Raw genomic sequence first — 20,640 nt, 5'->3', positions numbered from 1 at the left:
TAGATATTGTAAGGCACTCATGGTGGCAACACTAAATACAAACACAATTGATTACAGTTCAAGTGTGTTTATTAAACTGTATAATGGGTGAGAAAAACGCCTAATCTAAACCTAAATTTAAGATGGGAGCCAGCCACGACTATCAAATAATAATACGACAGTCCTAGTGGCCTCTTGTCAAATAAAAAGGGCCTATACTAGAAAAAAAATAATATTGCCAGTCCTTACAACTAAGTTATAAAATAGTGTAGGATAATGTGCTCAAGAAAAGAAAGAAGTGTTCACCAAATGATTAGTCAGGATGGTATGGCTGGGGCCTCCCTTCTGGACATTTTTAGCACGGGACAATGCAGGACCTTTGAGCACAGCACACTAGTGGACAGTTACTTTCAATGAGGCCAGGACCTTCTGCAGCCAAGATTCCTTCCTGCAAAGTCTCCTGCCTTACAAGGCCTGTAGAACCATAAACAATAAATAAAACAAAAGTTCCTTTGGTCATTTTTCACTTTGGGCAATTGCTCTTCACCCCTTAGAGCCCCCTCAGGTGTGCTCTGAACCTTCTTGCAACGTTAGCCTCCGTCAATCCGGTTAACTACAGACTTTTATGATTTGTTAGCCTCCCTCAATTAGGTTAACTACGGAATTTCACTCAAATCGTATCATCCAAAAGCCTCAATGTCTTTTTCAATTATTCATTGTGGACATCCCTCAGTCGGGTTCACACTTCAAAGGTGTTTTAACACTATGCAGGATTCACTTCCCTTAGTCTTCCAGCCCACAGTCAGGCTTTCTCTTAAGCCCCCAGTCAGGCTTTCTCTTAGCCCCCATCAGGCTTTCTCTTAGCCCCCAGTCAGGCTTTCTATTCAATCTGATCAGTTTCTCCAATGTGTATACGAGGGGTTTTGCTCAACCCTCTGTAAACAAATTTACAATTGCTGCAGTTTGGGTTCGCCCCGTCTGGAAATAATAAAACATATAACAGATATTTCAGACTCCAACACAGAGATTTTCAAAGTTTGCCTTACAGCAAAGCCAAGTTTATTACACATAAGTAGGAAAGAAACCCAGAATAGCAGAAAGCCATTGCAGTCTCTCACAAATGACAATACAAAATGGTCATGTAGATATACCTAAATTCCAGACAGTGCGCAAAGCAGACATTGCATGGTCATCATGTTAACTCTGCACAATTACATTTATATATTGTAATGTGCTTTTGCACGTCAGCAGACAAATCACAAGATCATGACAGCAGCTTCATTAAAAATAGCATGTGCTTACTTATATGTGCTTCTGTGTGAGAGTTCAACTTTTAAACCACATGCAGCTTTCCTCTGCAAAAAGGGAAGTTCATGTCAGGTGCTTTATTTATACATAGCCTTTGCAATTTGAAGTTACTTTAAGGAAACATCTTGATCAAAGTCAGCAGAATCAAATCACATCTGTGATAACCAAATGTACGGACTAAAACTCTTACAAAAGCTGTACAAAGTTCATGCTTTGAACTTACTCATTTAGCTTAAGCAAGCAGGTTTTGTGCATCGTGTGTGGTAAATCTATTTCAAAGTGCAGTCTAGTCATTTCAGTTAGAAAGGCATTCATGAATGGCTTTTAGTAGTTCACATTACAATAGATTTGGCAGAAAGATTAAAGAATACTGAGGTTTAGTACCACATAATAGAAATAAGCCAGTCACAAGGTCAAAGTATAATGTACATTTAATAACATGCAGCTGTCTGGCTCTCAACACCCCACAATGTGTGCAAGCAGACACTGTGAAATGAGAGAGTGCTGGACATTTCAAAAACTCAAGTATTTATACAGGTTTTCCACAATCCCGGACACATCCTTCAGCCCCTCTTTGTGTAATATATTTACCTAGGGTTCATGGCCTATCCACATAAATAAGTCATGCTTATCTTTGAACAGTATATTGTTTTCCTTCAAACATTTCACATGTTTTCCAAATATAAGACACAAAGGTAACATTCCTTATTTTGCTCGCTTATATTTGTCTATTATTTGTTCTTGAGTTTATAGTTAGCTTAGTTTCAAGGAGAGAAAACAAACATTTCTGAAAAAGAGCATGTTCAACTATTCATCTTTCTACTTTGCTATTTTAACGGAGAAGGCACTATTGGAACAGATGGTATCTAAATTACTGATTAGTATGGCTTTTGTTTAACTCCAAGGTTTCTCAGTGTAGGACAAACAATCCACTTTAGCAGCTTCAACATGTTTATCTACGTTGACATCATGTAAATAGTACAAAGTTCATTTTGCTCTGCTGGAGCCAAAAACACAATTCTAAACATGGGACAGAAAGCAAGATGCGATCAAAATGGTGGATAACTCAAAATGGTGATGTAGTCAGCCTGTTTCAGGTTCATTCAATGCAATTTATAGTGCAATGCGAATGTGCTTAGGCCAATCGTTTACTATCAGGCAGTGCAAAATATACTTTTACCTGGCAGGTTACATTGTAAGAACTAATGGGCAATTTTCCACAAATGGCCATTATGAACATTACTTCTTTTATGGAACAGTTTCATATATTTCTTCTTCCTGGACAATCGCTTGTGAAATATAGAAGGTCATTCATGAAATAAATGTGCTCTGAAAACAGAGGGGCAAGTGTGAAAATCGCAGCGCACACATGCAAAATGCGCGCAAGCGCCCATTTCACTATTCATGGTACACATTGAGCGTGGCTTACCCACAAGCTGCACCGAATGCACGCGGGTCCTACACATCATTGCAACATCACGGACGCTCTACGCGTGATGCCTAGAGAAGGCGCACAACGTCCAGCGCACAAACCTAAAAAGGGGGCGGAACAGGTGGAATGGAGAACAACACGCAAAAATGTGGGCGATACGGGGGAAGTACAGCTGCAAAATTCCTCGCAGAGCCCACATGCACGCTAACAAGATGTGTTTCTGGAATCGAACAGGGCAAACCCACGTGCGACAAAATACGTGCAAAGCCGGAAACACGTACAACATGCAAAAGCTGGCATGAACACCCCAGTGCAGCATAAAAGAGCAAGTAAACAACAAACAATTGTATACACTACGATGAGTGTACCATTTCTCGCAGCAGTGATCGTGGGGTAGGCAAGGGCCTTTTCACATGGTTTTGCTGGCCTTGTCATGAAAAATGGCTGGCGCGAGCTCATAAGGGCCCTTTCATGCGATTTCACTGTGAGGTTGACACCCCAACACCTGTGACCATGCCCCGCAGTCAGCCCAGACCACAGGGGACCCCCAACACCTGTGTCCATGCCCCGCAGGCAGGCCATCACCCGTGGCCATACCCTGCAGGCTGCCCACACTGCAGGGGATCCCCAACACGCGTGACCATGCCCCTCAGGCAGCCAACACCACAGGGGACCCCCAACACCCGTGACCATGTGTCACAGGCAGCCCACACCACAGGGGACCCCTCAACACCCGTGTCTATGCCCTGCAGGCAGCCCATCACCCTTTGCCATACCCTGCAGGCAGCCGACACCACAGAGGACCCCCAACACCCGTGACCATGCCCCACAGGCAGCCAACACTGCAGGGGACCCCCCAACACCCGTGACAATGCCCCACAGGCAGCCCACACCACAGGGGACCCCCCCAACACCTGTGACCATGCCCCGTAGGCAGCCCATCACCCATGACCATTCCTCATGGCAGCCCACACCACAGTGGACCCCCAACACCCGTGACCATGCCCCGCAGGCAGCCCACACCACAGGGGACCCCCAACACCCGTGTCCATGCCCCACAGGCAGCCTATCACCCATGGCAATAACCTGCAGGAAACCCACACCACAGGGGACCCCCAACACATGTGGCCATGCCCCACAGGCAGCCCACACCACAGGGGACCCCCCAACACCTGTGACCATGCCCCGCAGGCAGCCCACACCACAGGGGACCCCCAAAACCCATGACCATGTCCCACAGGAAGCCCACACCACATGGGACCTCCAAACACCGTGTCCAGGCATGCAGGTAGCCCATCACCCGTGGCCATACCCCACAGGCAGCCCACACCACAGGTAACCCCCAACACCTGTGACCATGCCCCACAGGCAGCCCATCACCCGTGGTCATACCCCGCAGGCAGCCCACAACACAGGGGACCCCCCAACAGCCATGACCATGCTCTGCAGGCAGGCCACACTACATTGGACCCCCCAACACCCGTGACCATGCCCTGCAGGCAGCCCACACCACAGGGGACCACCCAACACCCATGACCATGCCCCACCGGCAGCCCATCAACCCTGACCTTGCCCCGCAGGCAGCCGACACCACAGGGGACACCCCAATACCTGTGACCATGCCCCACAGGCTGCCCACACCACTGGGGACCCCAACAACTGTGACCATGCCCTGCAGGCAGCCCACACCACAGAGGACCTCCAACACCCATGACCATGCCCCTCAGGCATCCCAAACCACAGCGCACCCCCAACACACATGACCATGCCCTGCAGGCAGCCCATCACCCAAAACCATACCTTGCATGCAGTCCACACCACATGAGACCCCCAAACACCCGTCATCACACACGCAGCCCTTTCCACGTGATTTGGCTGGTGCGAGGAGAGTACGTGATTTCACGGGGGTACACAAGAACCTTTTCACGCAATTTGATTTGCGCGAGCGGGGTACTCAATTTTGCAGGGGGACGCAAAGCCCTTTTCACGTGATTTCACTGGCACGAGCGGGGTACGGGATTTCGCTGGGTTATGCAAGGGCATTTTCATGTGATTTGACTGCCATGAGTGGGGCACGCTCAGCTTTTTCATGCTGTTACGATGGAGGGGGCCTGTTGGGTTGGGCCAAGGAGAGCGCCGGGCCTTTGCACCATATAGGACATTTCACTGGCTTTTTCCTGCGTAAGGGGCGTGTTGGGGGCATAACTGGCGCTGCTGGATGTTCACTGTGCCACGGCTGGTAATGGCTCAGGAAATCCATGAATACGCATGCGCAAAAATGCTGTTTTGCGCTGCAACTGGTGCATGCGTGGCGCACACTCCCTCTCTGTGCAAGGCGCTTGTGCTGCTGCAGCGCCAGATCCTATGAATTGGGCCTATAGTCAGTGCCACACTAGTGGTGCACAAGTCCCTTTAAATGTTCCAATGTTCACCTCACATACATCAGTTGGAGTGCAAGGTAGGCTATCCTCATTGCTAGTACTTTTGCACCCAGACACATGTGGTTTTGCATGGCATAAACTGGATTCTAGCAGCAATTCAATTTGCTCCTGACAAGTCTATAAACAATCTGGATCACACTTGATGATTTGTGAAAAGAAGGATGTGAGACACTGCTGGGAGAGGAAACTGTAAGTGTTGCCTATGTGAAGGCCTTGCACAGCTGCAGCAACGCATGGATGGAGTGTTTGAAATAAAGCTGATGTCTGTAGCACAGAGGGCCAGGAAAGTCTGTGCATACTTGTGGATGATCGGTTTGGTGTACTCTGTCAGAGTAGTTTTGTAAAGAAGATGTTCAATGAAGTCATGAGGGGTGACGGAGGCCAAGTCCCATTTTAGCTTGTTCAATGTCAACAGCTTCATTTGCACCAATTCAGAAGGTCGAATAGAATTAGCTGTGTAGATGCATAGCTTTTTCATGGTTAATGGGATGCTTTCTTTCATTTATGATGTCCGAAACATGCAAGTGGCCCGACTTGAGTTGCAATTGGTTTTCTTTAAGCTGTTCCATGGACAAGAATCTTTCCAGATAAGTCATTGCCAGAAACATGCAAGTTGCCCCCTTGAGTTGCAATTGGTTTTCTTTAAGCTGTTCCACGGACAAGAATCTGTCCAGATAAGTCATTGCCAGAGGGAACAACTCATTTTCACACCTCTGCTCTTCACTTATGTCCTGCATTCCGGTGGCCACAATCTTACACATGTAGGACTGCACTTCTTTCTGCACGCACTCGAAGTAGGAAACTGAGGGGAAGCAGCTCTCCTCGGCCTCCAGCATGACCTGTATCACCCTGTCATTCAGGCGATAGGAGTCCAGGTAGACCTTCTCGATGCTCTCCACCTCGCAGTACAGTAGCAGGTGTTTCAAGTCTGCCCTTCCACCTGGTGTCCTGGGATTGGCTCTGTAGCACAATCAGTGTTTATTTAAGTTCTTGGTGGCAGTTAGATAGATTTTCACAGGAAATGTCCTAAAAGAATGAGATAAAACAAGGGTTATAGGAGTTTCAGGGGTGTTCATATGCCTCACCCCAAAGACAGTTTGTTACAGATGCCGGTATTCATCGCCCTGGACAATCCGCTGTAGAGAAGGAAGCAATGGCAATCAGGAAAAGAAGCATTGTCAATCAGCACAGTCACTTCAGCTTTCATGCCCTGATGTTACACCGCAGTCCCTCTGTCACTCCTGCAATGTCTTTGGGAGTCACAATACCTGTGCAAACATTGCACAGAGATAGTCCTTGTGAATTATCAGCCCCTTTCGGCACAGATTCTTCCCATGGTAAATCGGTAGACATATTCCCAGCCAGAAATGGAGGAGCCCGCTTTGCGAAAAGGGAAGTCCATGTCAGGCACTTTTTTGTGCTATAATGTACAGACTAAAACTCGTACAAAAGCTGTACAAAGTTTATGCCTTGAACGTACTCATTTAGCTAAAGCAAGCAGGTTTTGTGCATTGTGTGCGGTAAATCTATTTCAAAGTGCGGCCTAGTCATTTCAGTTAGAAAGGCTTTCATGAATGGCTTTTAGTAGCTCACTTTATAATAGCAATTGGTTTTCTATAATAGCTTTGGCAGGTTATATTGTAAGAACTAATGGGCAAATAAAATCTTCCACACCTCATAGGACCACTTCGATACTTCACACCGGCCTCTCCTTTAACCTCTTGCAACATAGTTTCCCCAAAACAAGACAATCCAAATAAGGATTCAGTCAGAGTCCTTCGAATGAGCGTGCCTGCAGCGCCGGACCTCTGAACCTTTCACTAGGGTTTCTTTTACAGTTCAATTACACACGTTCTTTGTTCAACAACGTTGCCGCCTGCAACTTTGAGCCCAGCACAGTTTGGTTTTCCTATCTGTCTTCCCCGAATTACAGGCTGTGATAAACTGCTGCAGTTTCTTGTCTCCGGAGTCAAGGATGGCACCATGGTGGCAAGCGCTTCTTCCTGCTTTGGCTGTCAAAGCGGGTGGAACATGTGTGCAGTTTATACCTGTCACAGCACATGCCAGCTGGACCATGCCAGCTGGACTTCTCTGTCCTATGATTTCCCTTTTGGAGGCTTCACAGATCTGAGTTGAAACGGGTAAGGACAACTCCCTCCTCGTCGTCCCTCCCGGCTGCCTTTCTCCTCGTTTGAACTGCCACTGTGGTGTAGCTGTAGCCCTGAGCATTCAGCCTTGCTCAAAGTGTGCTCTTTTGCTCTGCCTTTTATCTGTGTGTGGAAGGGAGAGGGCCATCAGGTGTGCCTAGTTATTGTCAATTGCCTGACGCTGTCTGACCCTTGTGTTGGGACTTGTCAGGTAAACGGCTCTGGTGTTAGTCCATTGTCTTTCTTGGTGTAGGAAAGTGTTTGTGTCGGAAAAGTGTTGGGGGTAGAGTTTGTAAATATTCTGCTGGGAGAGGATGGGGAAAAAGTGTCATAAGAAATTATATCCCTTGTACTAGCGGTTGTGATGAGCTCGGAAAGGTGTGTTTTGTAGGGTTTGTGAAATGAGTAGGAGGAATTCTGGGAACTATAGTGTGTTGTCACAGTCAACTGGAAGTTTGGAAAATTATAATCAGAGGGACAGGGAGAAGAATGACTGGGAGTACCCGGGTAGGTAACCGGAAAATAGGGACTCAGGGAGATGTAATTACCCATGTTAACATTGTTCAGGTTCCTAATTGGTTTCACAGACATGGAGGGGTTGTTGGATTTTGATATGGGACAATGACTGTGCAGAAGGGGGTTTAATTTGGAATAGCCTATAAAGGCCTCAAGGACTTTGTGTTCCTCCCTAGTGTAATACAACGTCTCAACTGGGGTATTTCTCCAAGCATAGCACTGGATTCCCCTACCCAGGTGATCCTCCCTCGCTAGTCCGCACCCAGGTTTGGGAACTGAGAGCACCAGCCCTTCCCTGGCCACCTGAATAAGGGATTCTCAAGGTTTTCTTGGGAGAATTCCCTCAGGTGTCTCACAGTATGTTGTACTTGTGTACCAGTGAATGCCCCTTCTTCTCCTTCTTCTCCACTGACAGTCCTGAGTGTAATGTAGACATCATGTAGACATCATGTAGGAAGAGTCAGAATACATCATCAATACCTGATCCTTGTGCTGTTTGAATGATAATATCATTGCTTCTAACTTAGCTGCCTTTGCAGAAACATTTGCTGGTAGTATGGAACTTGTCACAACCTCAGAACCATCGCCCCTACTCCTGAATGACTCAATCCAGTAGTCTGATCTATCGTCTATGCACTGTCAATGAAGTCCACCTCTCGCCCTTCTTACATTGTTTCTTTTATTTGTGTACATCATCGTGTATGTCTGTATGTTTAGAACAGTCACAAACTCCCTCTCCTCCCTTCACTGGTTCAGCAATCAATCTCGCTGGATTCCCTCTGCAACATCTGAACAATCTTTCTTGATGGGTTGGGCAGTGTGACCTCATTCCCAGATGCCCCCTGTGTAGTGGGTGTGGACTGTGGTTTTTTTGGGAACGGAAAACAAGGCATGCTCTATGTTAATGCTCAGTCCATCATTATTGTGGATGATTTTTATGTTGTAAACTTTGCAGTAGCCAGTGCTTGTTCATATGGGAAATGCCCTCTCATCACTCGATCAAGATCCCACTGTAGAATGCCAATGTTTTGTGCCCCATTGAAGTTTTTTGCATGAGGACAACTGTCACAACGTATCCATTTGTATTTGAGATTACATACAGTTTTTTCTTGTTATCTGATATTTCCAAAAAGGGGGCTGTACGTATTGCTTCTTTCAGTTCCTCAAATACATTAATCATCTTGTCTGTCCACGATATGTGGCTCTTATCTTTATTCAAATATGTTTGGTCCTAGATTTGAGACTGTGTGAGAGAAGGAAGCATGAGACAGTACTAAGGGCACCCAGAGTTTTGGAGGAACTACTACCCTACTGGGAAGTTGTTTCCCATGGTCGTAGACTTCCATCCAGAATTCTCTTGGGGTAAATAAATGGCTCGTAACAATGTATTGCTTACATGCATAAGTTGATGTGCCTAAATACAGAATGAATGAGGGTGGTTTGAACACTAGTGGTAAAAGGGTTGTTTTATTTTATTTATTTTTTTAGATTTAGAGTTCAACTCCATAGCATAGAAGGGGTGCACAGTAAGGTATCCACTTGCGTCCTGAAGAAGGTTGGAGAAATTAATGGCCACAGTATCCGGGTGCGCCTTTTCCGACTGAAACATGTGTCGACAAAATCAGAACATTGTTGCATAATAGAGAGACACACCAGTATACATATGGGGTGTAGGAAAACTTGTGAATAAGTGTATGTTACAAGGCCGATATTATGAAATGTAAAGTGAATGATTATTGCAAATGTACGGATGAATGAGAATACCTGATGGAGTAGATTGAATGGAGTGTGAGCCATTACGGACAATTTTTGAACATTGGTTTTTAAATTATTGGTCCGATTATCACTACTGAAAATGTGCAGTGTTCGAAAATAAATATATATTGCTCTGAAATGTGCTGGATTGTTGCCTGCCATCCTCCTCTCGGCCCATTGTTTTAGTTTATATCCTGTATTTGCAAGAGCGATCCTAACAATACTTGTACTCCATTAAGGAATAATTCTGCATTTAAAGGCATCCCTTTTAATTGTTTCTGACCATAGAATGCTTGTATAAATCCCTTGAATTTGTGTAATGAATGCCTGGTGCTGAGCATATTATCCCTTCCTCAGTAAATGAAATCATCATATCTAATTTACCCATCATATCTCTTGAGAATTCAGCAATGTCTCAGCAACCGTATATTCTCCCACTGTTATAGGTAGCTCTTCTGTGAATGGAATCTTTGTCATTGCCCCAGGGAACCCTTGTGTCTCCACCATCATTTGTGACAGTGGAAACCCCCTTTCCCTGACACAAGATCTCATTTCCCCTGTGTCAACCAAAAAAGAGAACATCCTATCCCCTATTGTCACCCTCACTCAGGCTTACTCTTCCTTGTCGGGAGTTACTGATATCACTGGACACATCAAGCTTTTCTTTGGGCTGTTCTAGAGGTGGTAGATGCTCATCCCTGTTCCTGTAAAGGTATTCCCCCCACCACTGTTGCATCCCTTGTCTTGGGCACTGGAATTGTAGCAATATATTCCTGTCCCACTGCACAGACTGTTGTGTTTGCATTTGTAATGGATACAGTGATTGTTGTTGCACTTGTGGTTGCTGCAGCTGCTGTATCTGGGGCATCTGATGATGTGGTATCTGGTGTATATGCGGCTGCTGTGGATTATGTTGTGGGAGTGGTTGCTATTGCATATCTAGGAATGTGCCCTGCTCTTGCTCTGCATCTTATGGTGGCAGAAATGGAGATCCCCCTCACGGGCCAAGGTGTTGCCATCCTTCATTCATTGCCCCTCTGCTCCTACATGCTCATGCATAATGCCCTGTCCTCCTGCACATCCAACATTGTCCCCCAGAACATTTGAACCCTCCAAATTGTGGTCTCATCCCATCAAAACCTCATCCATATCCACCTCTGAACCCATACCCTCTCCCCCTCAGTACATAACCTCTCCACCTGAGGAAATAATAACTTCTTCCTCATCCTACCAAATATCTGCTTGCCTCTGCTGTTGATACTACTGCTCATAATTTTCTCCCCCAATGTTCGTTGTCGCCTCTACCGTTAACTTTGCCAATTTCGTTGCACCAATTTAGCTTCTTTTCTCTGCTTGTCCTCTATCTTGTTCCTTTCCATTTCTTGTTTCATTCAGCAATAATGAACACTACTCAACAGAATTTCTGGACATGGTTTCATCTCAATCCCAACAATTTTCTTTATTTGTTTCTGCACTTCTTCGGGAAAACTCTATCATAAAATGTGATAAAACACTCGAATATCTTTGTCCCAACATCCCCTTGTTTTGAATGGATTGTGTCCTCCTACGTATTCCTCACCTTATGATATGCGTATCCTTCCAGCTGCGCTGCATTGGAAAAGAAATTCACGGCAGAGAGCGCTGTGCACCCTTTGGCTTCAGTTCCGTGTTTCTGATTGCTTCACTCTCGAGAATAGCGCACTTTGAAATTTTCATCAGAAGATATCATCTTCTTCCACCCCTCCTACTCCCAAGACGGGGTTAAAAAAATGTATCGACTGTGGATCGAAGATGTCGATTACAGATCCTCACTGTGTTTGTCTTTGGTGCCTAGGTTCAGACTATCGAACCAGTGACTGTGGCTCCTGTCAGTCGATGCCTCGGAGAAGGCCCTTTGTGAGAGGAAAGGTAAACTGGCGGTGTGGCAGGAATCTCCGAAGGCCTCCTCGAAGGCCTCGTCAAAAAGACTAAGGAAATCGAGCGATTCTAAAGTATTGTATCATCATAAACATTCCAAGAGATCTTGATCAGCAGCAGATCGAGAGGCTCTTTATCTTCCTCTTAAAAAAAGGTTAAGAGGAGACATAGATCTCCCTCCTCTTCCTCGGATACATCTACCAAATTGGTACGATGCCCGACTAAGTCAGATTCGCCATGAAAATGGGATGAATTTAGAAAGAAGATGATGAAGGTCTTTGAGAATGCGGCCTCGACGCCCTCCAAACACTCACTCAGCAATTGTTGAAAGGTGAACCATCTTGTGTGGTATTTTATGCCATCATATCAGGATGCCCTGCTCTTTTCCATACATGATCTGATTGTTCTCCCAAAGCAAATAAACTGTTCACATCCCCTACTGCCAATGTCAATCCTGCCGTCCTTTTCTCGAACTCATAAATCTACTTTGCTGTCCCTGCTGTCAATGATGGTAAATTAGCTATTAAATTGTCCTTATCTGTTTGCAGCCACACTATATACTGAGTCAGTCCCCTCCCCTTTTGGATCAAGGGTTATTGTGTCATCAATGTCTTGCATATGGGCGCAGCCACAACCTTCTTCACTTTTTATGCTATTGTCATATGGCCAGTTTCACAGCCTGGAAGTTCTTTAATCTGGTTACATTTGGTGGTTTTCTTCCTGAGTTTATTGGGAGAAGCCCTGAGAGTGATGGACCCCGCTCAGGTCTATCTCGTTATCCCTTGAATCTATTGGTGGATATTCTGGTGTTTCTGGCTCACTTGCTTGCAGAGCTCGTGTCACCTCTTCTTTCTTACTCTCCCTCATCTTCCCATTCTTCTTCCTCTTGCTCCAGCATATCATTGTTGAAATCTCCAAGACCTTCCCTTACATACATTCCTCGTTTTATCTTCTCTATTATGTTTTTTGCTGATGCTGTCAGCAACCTGCTTCATGCTCTTTTCTTCTCTGTCCCCCTTCGACTAATGATAGCGTTTACCTCCCTTATTTACTCTTCTCTCCTTCTCTCCTATTCATCCCCCTTTTCCAGGGCCTTCACAGTGTCATTGTCAGTGTTCTGTCCGTCTATTTTAAACAATATCTTACCTCCCATGCATTTATCTGGTGTAAATGCTGCTCCTTGCCCCTTCCTACATATTTTTCACCGTCTTTCATTCTTCTTTGCTTCCCTTAGCTGTGCTTCTAAATTGTGCAATTTTGAAAAAAACAAACGCTTTTCTTGCCTGCTGCTGCCTGCTACTGTTCCCAGCTGTCTTGCACTGGGAGTTTCCAAGAACTCACGCTAAGACACACGCTTGCTTCCAGGAGGAGGCGGAGCACCGTGGCTGTCACGTGAACAGTCACGTGACCTTTCCTCGCCACAAAGCACAGCCCAATCCAGGCGAGCGGCGTGTGTTTTGCAATTTTGAAAAAAACAAACGCTTTTCTTGCCTGCTGCTGCTGCTACTGTTCCCGGCTATCTTGCGCTGGGAGTTTCCAAGAACTCGCGCTAAGACACACGCTTGCTTCCAGGAGGAGGCGGAGCACCATGGCTGTCTAGTGAACAGTCATGTGACCTTTCCTCGCCACAAAGCACAGCCCAATCCACCCTTGCGGCGATAAGCCTGAGGGCGCTGGCTGTTGTGCGGCTGTTTGGCGCTGGAGGAGCGCAATATAAAGGTAACAGACTGACGGATAAACAACATCTAAGTGTTCTTACCCAGAGCTGAGACTGGAGTCCGGTTGAACTCACTGCTTCGGATAAACAAGGTGAGCTAACCCCGCACTCTAAGTAAATATCCGATACTATCTATTTCTGAAAGCCGAGCAAAAAGCACATAACGCCAGATTCAAATAGTCTATCATTTGAGTGGGGTGTTTTCGGGAGTCTGCGGGGGGCCTGACCCCTTTGATCCCTAATCCCCCACAGTACAGAGATCATTCTAAAACTGAGCTGAGTGAAACACACACCTGTAGAGACTCGAGCACTCACACCAAAAAGAGAATGTCCGAAACACAAGGCCCTATTGGAAAACTTAACGTGGACCTATTAGTACAGACTAAAATGGCGTCTGCTGGCCGCCTACACGCGGAAAGTTTGCTACACCCACAAACAAGATTACAGTTGCGAAGATGGAACTCGCTGGCTACCTCACGCAAACCCACACGGCGGCAGTCGAGCAAGCCGGTGACGGTGACTGCACGGGGGAGATAAACTGTTCATCATCAGCATCTGATCCCGAAAACAAACAAGATCTAGACCAGATGCAAATAAGAGAAGGACAACTGAAAACTCCTGATGATATGACCAATAATCAGCTGTGCACTATAAGTCCGCAGAACAAACAACTGATGGGTAGGCCCATGGCAGGCCTTATTACCCTGGTCAAAAAAAGCTCCGGATACCAAATCCTCAATACCGAAAACGTGACTCCTTACATTCAGGCAACGACAATCGCACAAAGTAACATAGGAAAGAAGAATCCTGAATCTATACTGGAACCACAAGATAATAAGCGGCAGTGGATATATAGACCAAGTTACAACTGTCATAGATGATTGGTTCAAAGCAGACGTTTGCGCTGATACTGTGATCTGTGGAGACTTGAATATGAACTGTCTAACATCAAACATCGAATCGAATTCAAATAACTCTAGCAAAACACAACTCGCCAGTCAATGGGCGAAAGAGATGGAGCTAAGAAACCTCAGGCTGATGAACGGAAACTTAGCAGGTGATATTCCAGCTAAACCAACTTGGTCTAGAGGCACCCAACGATCGACGCTTGACTACTTTTATGTCAGTGAGAAAATACATCAACACTCGATATCACTCGTGCTGCACTCTATCACCACTAGTGATCATGACTTAGTCATTCTGTCATGTATCACAGCTTATGGAGCTAAAACCTCAACATGGAAATTCCCGGTAATGATTGAATCCAACAGGCTCAGACTGAAATTAAAGGAGACAGAGGTTAAAAACATACTAACCACATATGTGGATGAGCAAAAGGAGACTGAATATATCCATCTCTTAGACAATTTCAAAGAAAAACATCAAGGATTCAAAGCTCGTGGCTTTGTTGCAAAACATAAATTTGACCTAGAGGTGAGAAGAAGAAAGAGAGAATTAAGAGCGCAAATAAGACATCTACCGAAAACTGACTCCAATAGTTATCTAACTGCAAAAAGAGATTGCAAACAAAAGTACAAAAACTGGTTACGAACACACAAAGCAGATATGATGCAGAACGATTCCGAACTAATAATGGAAAAATTGCAAAACAAAAATTCCTCGGATTTTTGGAAGATAATCAACAACGAAGGAGCCCCGCAAACGGCATTACTGACAAATGTAATTACTGAAGCTGAGTGGATACAACACTTCTCGAAGCTGTATAGTAAAAGAACAACCACAGTAGAGACTCCATCATCTAACCTAGAAAAATGGAAGATAGATTTTGATAAAAATGACATCGAGGAGATAATAAAAAGAGCTGGCTCCTCCAGAGCACCAGGCCCGGATGGTCTAACAAACCACACAATCAAAGAAAATCCAGAGCTGTGGGCGGAGCTATGCCACACGATGTTCAAAAGAATAGTAGCCAACTGTAAAAGCCCGGATTCATGGAAATGCGCAATAATCATTCCAATTTTCAAGAAAGGGAATCGATCTGACCCGACAAACTACCGACCCATCGTGCTGCTAGATGTGCTAGGCAAAGTGTATGCGACTCTACTACAACAACAACTTGTGAAATGGGCAGCTGACTCAAAACATCTGGACCCACGACAGACTGGTTTTGTCAAGGGTGTAGGCTGTGCCTTGAATCTCCTCTTAATCAATCTCCTCAAAATGGAAGCCATAAGAACAAGAACCAAGGTGTACCTCGCACTGATAGACTTCTCACATGCCTTCGACAGCATAGATAGAGAGCTACTATGGGAGAAAATGAAGACGTGGGAATGTCCAGAAGATCTGATAGCGGCCATCAAAGAGCTCCACACTGGTAAAAGCATTAAAATTAGCCTGGATCAAAATGGCTCCCTGTCCAAAGGGATAAACACCTTCTGCGGGGTTAAACAGGGTTGCCACCTGGCTGCTATAATATTCAACTTATTTTTATCGGACATTGGAGGAGCAATTGACAGCGTACGTTCCTTTTCTCCAAAAATACACAGAGCCCCACTAAGTTGGATGCTATATGCCGATGACCTAATATTGTTAGATGTAACATCTATAGGCCTACAGCGAAAGATCGATGCAGTGGAACTATATGTGAGAGCTAATGGCGTACAAATCAGCAAAAAGAAGTGTGAGGTACTAACGCTGCAAAACTTGAATTCATCAAAACACAAAAAACCTAAATGGCACTTGGGAAAAGAGTGGCTAAGTAACACAACAAACACAAGATACCTCGGCATGCAAATCAATTCAAGCCTGAACGACAGTCAATGGGAACAGGTAGCAAAACCAAATGCCTGCAATTTGCATGCCAAGCTAGCGTATTACACAAGAAATACGGAAAATTCTCAATAAAACCGGTAGGGAACTTCTACTGCCAAAAGGTAGTACCGGCCCTGATCTTTGGCGCAGAAAACGCTCTCGAATGTTCTGCGGATGTCTGGTCCACCCTAGAAAACATCTTCTAGGTAAGAGTTTTGCAACTACCAAAGGGTACATCAACTGCATGTATCAGATACGAGCTAAACTTAATATCAATCAACGCACGAGTTAGCTGGAACCTGTTGAGCCTCTTCAGAAAGGTGACCATGAAGAAAGTGGCCTTGCAATTTGAAATACTACAAAATCCTAGCAAAGGAAATCCCAATTGTCTGCTGTCGTTGTGGTATAAATGCTGCAAGGAAATATTGGCTTTCTACGACATCGACCTAAAAATACTACACAACAACCCAGATGCCGCAAAAACTAAGGTCTGGCGAATGGACTGGATCGTGACTGGGAACTTAAGATCAGCTAATCATTTAATGAAGGATGTCCCGTGTGAAGCTAGAAATCTAAACACTCTACAGTCTTATATCGAATTGTTCCCAGATAATGGAGGTAGAGCCCTGTTTCTACATTTCAGACTAAACGCATTTAAAACAAGAGAGTGGTCTAGAGAGCTACACAAAACAGAAGAACTTAATGTAGCCTGTAGATTTTGCAATCAGAAGGAAGAAACTTTAAAACATCTGACACTCCATTGCAAGAGACTACATCGGGAGAGAACACTGACATTAGGGCCTCATCTAACAAAATTTCAAACGCCAAGTGCGGACGACTGGTGGCAAGCCCTGTTCGACAGCCGAGAGAAACAACTGAACTACGCGTTAATTCGCTTCCTTAGTCTGTTGAAAAAACTACTCACGTAATACCTAAAACAAGGGAAAAACTGTGAGAATGCATCAAAGAGGCTCCCAGCTGGCGAAAGCTCGAATGCGGCCTGTGATCTTATGATGTTAAGGTTTTAACAGATGAAAGTTACCCGGACATTTAAGGAGAGAAGAGAGAATAAATTGTAGTGTAATATCTGTTCTTCTTTTCTAAAGGCATTTCTGCCGATAAAAATAAAAAATAAAAAAAAATTAAAAAAAATTGTGCCATTTATCATTTTCCACTCGTACTGCTAATGCGATTTAGGACCACCTTTTGTTTCTTTATCCCTAAGGTCATCTTCCTCCTTCAGGAGCACAAATTAGGGAATGCTGTATCCTGCAGTAGCTGTTTTCAATGGATATAATCCTTGCTAAGATCATGGTGAAGGGGAGGAGGTGCTGTGGGCTGAACACACCATTCATCTTCTCTTTTAGCTATATGTTGTTTTGTAACCTGCTCCTCCTCCTCAAAGATCTTCTATTATTTGAGTATGCTCAGTCTTTATTGTAATGTCCTTTCCTTTTGTGTGGCATGTATGTACGTGTAAATATGTTGCAGCAGATCTTTGAAAGTGTCCTTTCATGAGACCATGGCTGAAACATCTTGCTGGCCATATCTTTGACCCATTGTACATGGTTTTTGAGTATCATTCCTTTATATTCGGGAAACGCCTTACACAAATGAACAATGGGGTTGTCAGCCATTTTAATAATATAAAATACAATGTACCATAAAATTCAACAATCGCTGTTTCAACACAGTCTCTATCTCCTGTTTCTCACGCCCTCCCTCCCAATTCTTTACAATGTCAGCACAATGTCCTCTTTAAATCACACCAACAAGATACAACCTCAATATATTCCATACTTACCTCCAAACAATCATAACCGCTACTCTACCAACACAGTAAACACCTCTACCATCCTATTATATACTAAAACAATATCTATACATGACCAACATCAAATAACATCAATTCTACACAGTTTTCTTGCCTTTTTACAGAATATTTACAGGATATCCCTCATTTATCTTGTTTACTGCCTCCTGAATTGTGCAATACCTTAGCCTCAGTGCACAATCTTCTCCAACCACTGTTGGAAGTATCTCTTTTCTGTCTTCAATACACTTTATTAAGCTAAAACAACAATCAGCGATTACCTCCCCCAATATTCACTCCACAGATTGTGTTGCGTACAAATATACTCACTCTATAGGACACCAAGTTCTGTCAGTGTCGAGCCTCCTCTCTCTGCCTGTTCCTCTCTCGGCACCCAGCATGCTGCCTACGAAACTGGGCAGGACTTGCGGAAACTGGGCTCCTGCGAATCTCTTTTTACGTGTGCACGTAGACATCTCCTAGCATGCCAACACCACTGTCCAATGGGGAGGCGTGAGGAGTCCTTGACTGTCTGCCAGACTCTGGGAATATCAGCAGTATGTCAAAATGTTAAAATAGGTTCAAGTATACAATATAGAGAAAACCTCAATAACCTTAGTAACACGAAGTGCATGAGAAAACCCAGCTTTATTCAGGTACGAACAGCCGGGAGAGCGTACAAAGACAATCTCAAAATGGTGTAAGGAACAACAAGGTTTTAAGTTAGAGAAATGTCACAACTGATGTCATGGTTAGTAAGTAAAACTTCTATTGGTTTTATCACAACTAAGTGTTTTTTTGTTATTTTACTAACCACTCCTCCTAGGTTCATCCTTCTAAAAATGATACATTTCAATCTAACTTGCCATTTATTGGCATTCTACTAGACTAGTAGATAAGGTGAAGAAGGTTATGACTGGTTGATTGTTTGGTCATCCAGCCTTGGGCTTTGTTATGCGATGCCATGGTACATGGTGGGGAAAGAGAGATGGGTGTACTACTTTGATCTGGCTTTGAAAGTTACTCCCATCTCATTCCCATGCTGACGTTCTCTCTTCCAGACATACTTGTGGCCTTGGGTGTCATCTCCTTCTCTAGATACACAATATGCCTAGCAGCTGCACTATCTAATTGGGCATGGTATAAATAGTCACTGTTCCGATCACGTGATGAGGAACTGCTGTGCTAAGAGCAATTTTGCTAATTTATTGGATTTCCTATTGTCCTAACGTGTGTGTACCTCTCTTCAGTAGCCACTTGGGGCGCTATGTATTCATTCATGTTGGGATCATTTGGCACAGCAACTACTTGCACCTGGCATTCAAAATGTCTCGGTTTTCTCGCTGCTACAAATAAAAACTACCTTGGGAACCGTTATGTGGTGCAGTTTCAACTGTTAAGCAAAATTCCCTTTTGCAAAATTGACCTTGGGTCTTGGGATACTGTTTGAGCATTGTGAGGCCTGAAAGTGTGTGATAAGCTTTCACATTTTCAGAAGTGAGATCTTGCAGGGGTCAGTGGAATTAATGGGGCTTCTTCGTGTTTTACATGCCATCGTTGTATGCTGCAACCTCTCCCTACCTGCAATCTCTAACCTACTTGTATAACCCTGTCTGGGTTCTACAACCTTTCCATACTTCTATAATTGCAAACTACTTCTTTCCCCACTTGTGTCGCGCAACCTATTCTATTCTTCATGACGCCTGCGTGACCATTTCTGTTTTACTAAACGCTTCTTAGCTCCTACTTTCGTTCATACTTGGGAACGGTCGTGGGTGTTTCCAGACCCAGTGCTACTCTCATCTGCACCATCAAAATACCGACCACCGGTATGTGCCCCAACCCGCACCAAGGCTCCTGTTGCTAGCGCGAATGCTTTAAGCAACTCAGTGGCTAGTGCTTCCGGAGATCTATTGATTATGCAGTAGAAAATAGGGTGTTGAGAGGATTAGAAAAGGTGCTACACAGGACAGAAGCAGAGTTGGTGCAAGCATTGCAGCAGCAGGGGAAGGGACGGAAATTGACCAAAGACGCAGTCGAATGGAGAGCAGGTTATATTTTGTTTTGAATCGATAGTAGATTGATTAAGGGTGTGCAATTAGCTGCAAGTGACGATAGCCCCAATGCTGGTGGACATGTAGAGGATCCATCACGTTATGTCATCATAGATAATGACTAAACTCGAATGGCAGATACTGCAGAGGAGGTGGATGAGTGACCATTGGAGGGTGAGCAGGGGCAGAGTCAGGAGGATGAGATACCACCATACCAACACTGAGGGTAGAGAGCCTATGGGGGCCAGGACTTAGAGCACAAGCAGTTTGATTGGCTGTAGCAAAAGGCAGGAGAAGAGGGAGACATGCAAAGGCTAAACAGGCACAAACACAGCTTCTGTTACTACACAAGGGACATGGAAGTGCCCAATACATGCCCTGGCCACACATGAATAGAAACAGTTTAATGAAGTTGTTACCCTCACTCACAGCAGGTAAATGTATATATGTGCTAGAAAGACTGACTGCAAGGATTACATTGGCAGTGGGGACATGAAAAGTGTATTTGCTGTGCTGCTAGGAGAACAAGCAGATGACATTTGGAGGAAGGCGGGGTACCCATTGGTGCAGATGAATAATGACAACTATGATGGAGCAGAGTTTAATGACAGTTGAATGAGAGCATGAAGTGCATTAAAGTCAGCATACCCAGACACACCAGATATTAATTTGATTATGGCCTGCACTACAAAGTTAGATGAAGACCCCACATTGTATATAAATCAGATTACTGAAATGTGGAGGGCAGAGAAAGGTGAGCCCTGGGGCAAGAACATAGACATATTCTAT

The 20,640-nt window shown here is 44.6% G+C and overlaps 1 pseudogene; it reads right to left on the bottom strand.

Moving 5' to 3' along the window:
- Window positions 1-5,100: 5,100 nt before the first annotated feature.
- Window positions 5,101-12,432, bottom strand: LOC138480531 (G1/S-specific cyclin-D1 pseudogene; annotated as a pseudogene).
- Between the last annotated feature and the right edge of the window lie 8,208 nt (window positions 12,433-20,640).

Source organism: Ambystoma mexicanum, chromosome 5p (genome assembly GCF_040938575.1).
Source record: "Ambystoma mexicanum isolate Mex_15411 chromosome 5p, UKY_AmexF1_1, whole genome shotgun sequence".
Taxonomy (NCBI): Eukaryota; Metazoa; Chordata; class Amphibia; order Caudata; family Ambystomatidae; genus Ambystoma; species Ambystoma mexicanum.
Note: the sequence above shows the minus strand (reverse complement) of the source record. Positions and strands in the feature narration are given on the sequence as shown.